The sequence below is a fragment of the Brassica oleracea genome, chromosome C7 (assembly GCF_000695525.1).
Source record: "Brassica oleracea var. oleracea cultivar TO1000 chromosome C7, BOL, whole genome shotgun sequence".
NCBI classification, from domain to species: Eukaryota; Viridiplantae; Streptophyta; class Magnoliopsida; order Brassicales; family Brassicaceae; genus Brassica; species Brassica oleracea.
In genome coordinates, this window is record NC_027754.1 from 16,920,736 (window position 1) to 16,923,273 (window position 2,538).

Genomic DNA, 2,538 nt, shown 5'->3' on the forward strand with positions numbered 1-2,538 from the left:
GTGGAAACCTTTGGCTCTCTTTCGTACCGGTACCTCCAAGACATCAGATTCAAGTTTTCAAACCGAGAAGAAGAATTTAATCTCTATATTCTAACGATGAGTTCTTTTCCTTCTGAATTACAATTATCAAGCTGCTTTGAAATTGGGCTAGTGATAATAAGGTATTGAATTATTGTTGAGTAACTATGAAAGTCACTGGGCTACTTATGATCGTATAAACAAACCCCTAAAAAAATATCTTCTGGAGCTACCACCACCGTTAACAAACGTAAAAATGCCAACGACCCTTAGCCACCTCCACGCAGCATCTCATCCTTCTCTTTCAGAACCGATGATTTCATGGAAAATGCACCGAAGATAAAGTGTATAGAGAATATGATTAGATCATCACAAAGACTTGTCTTTGAACGTAGATGAAAATCAAAATATATACTGAAGAACTTACTAAGAGAGACGAAGAAGAAGAAGGCTTCATGCTCTTCTCCTTGGTTCTCCTTGGAATCATAAGATCTGTACTTGGATTTGAAGAAATCCATGGAAAAGATGGTTGAGCACGAGATTCATAGCGAGTGGAGAAGAGACGTCGCCGTTGATGAATCGGTGGAGAAGCAAGCTGGAGTGAATCTGTGCCTTCGTGGTGATTGTCATTATCTTGAACATGGAGATGAACGGTGAAGATAAAGCTCTTGACAGATTTTAACCAGTCCATGCCGATTGCCTGCAAGAGAGAGGAGGTGATCTCCGGCGAAAGAGTTTCCTGTTCTGAGGGAGATATCGATTAGGGTTACGGGGGAGTGACTTTAGGCTTGAGTGAGTGAGTGATTTGGGCCAGCCCGAGAATGAAAATGGCAAAACTCTGTTTCCAATTCATTGGGTTAAAGCCCAAAACGGTAGTGACATGGCATATTGATTGGCTCACAATATTTTTGCCCATGTGGCAGGGTTTAGGAACCAGAGATTTAGTCCCTTTTATATAGTAGGATTCATAAGTATTCATCAATATTACCAATGTGATTTGGGTCAGCCCGAGAATGAAAATGGCAAAACTCTTTTTCCAATTCATTGGGTTAAAGCCCAAAACGGTAGTGACATGACATATTGATTGGCTCACAATATTTTTGCCCATGTGGCAGGGTTTAGGAACCAGAGATTTAGTCCCTTTTATATAGTAGGATTCATAAGTATTCATCAATATTACCAATAGTAATATAAAAGTAACAGAAAAAGATATAATAATTTATAGAGTATGTTTCATAATATTTAGTTTAGTCGGAGTGAAAAGCGATATTAATATACATACACTATTTTTTGTTATTCTTCTTATAAATCTAAGAAATCATATATTATGATGTTAAGATCAGGTCCGGATGTGCCACATGGAAGTCATATTTGCCAGAAGTTGAACTCGTTCTGCAGCTATATCTTTGGCTACCAGCAGTGTTTAGAAACTCAATCCGGACCCGCGGTTGAACCGGTAAACCCGGCGACCAGAAAAAATCTGATTTGGATTTTGTGAAAAACTCAATATTTAGAAACCCGCAAAAATCCACTAAAACCCAGAACCCGATACCGGTTGAACCGCCGGTTGAATCAATAAATAAATTTTACTTTATTTTTTTTAGTTTTTAATTATGTATTTAGATTATGTTTTATATTCTAAGTTTCCAATTAAGAAGTTAGGTTTTTCCTTTTCAGTTTTATATTTGTGGTTTTTAGATTTTGATGAAAATTTCACTATACCACCTAAAGAAAATAAAGTGAACGATGGTAGACCTAGTCAAATGCTTCGTATCGTCCTGAATAAGTCTGAGCACACGCGTTTGTTCCTGAAAATATCAACAACCATATCACATATTGAAGGTATATAAAATGGCTATTTCAAATCAAATGTTTGCTTGCAGAGTAAACTTAGAGTTACCTTTCGTTCCACTGAGCAAAATTTACAATCGAATTCAAAATGAGGGAGAAGCTGTTTAACAATAAACTTGTGAACTGGCACACTTTCTTTTCTTAAAGATGCATGTAACCCCGAAGACTCAGTTTATTACCATGACCTAAAAGGAAAGATAATAACCAAGTGAATATGCCAGAAGGAGAGACCGACTTCTATTCAAATTTATCCTTAATGGGGTAGAAGAATAAAGCTAAGCGTCTCAGTAACCACATCAGTAACCACATGTAAACTAATGATCTTATGAACAGGTAAGAGAATGGTGCTATGGTTACAATGACAAACTCAGTAGTGTCCACTTCACTGAAAACATTTAGAACTTTCTCCATTCTCTCTTTCAGTTGGTCCAACTCGTTGGACTGTTTCAAAAAAAAAAGAATCTTTAGAAGAATTCGAAAAAAAAAGAATTGATTCAAGAGAAAATGCCTATACTTACAGGTCTTTGTTGTTGTATCTCCTTTTTACCAAAGACAGACGTAAAGGCTGAAGCTGCCGCAGTGATCTTCTTCTTGAGCTGAATATCAAATACAACTAAGCTAAGCTAAACATAACAAAAGGATTAAAAAAAACTGAATGCTCAAACTTTT

The 2,538-nt window shown here is 36.6% G+C and overlaps 1 long non-coding RNA gene across 1 annotated transcript; it reads right to left on the bottom strand.

Annotated features, from left to right (window-relative positions):
• Positions 1 to 1,773: 1,773 nt before the first annotated feature.
• LOC106305682 lies at positions 1,774 to 2,538 on the bottom strand. Its single transcript, XR_001263036.1, has 4 exons — positions 2,388 to 2,538; positions 2,227 to 2,310; positions 1,919 to 2,054; positions 1,774 to 1,826 (listed from the first exon to the last, which is right to left on the bottom strand). It is a non-coding gene; the product is annotated as an uncharacterized LOC106305682 (long non-coding RNA).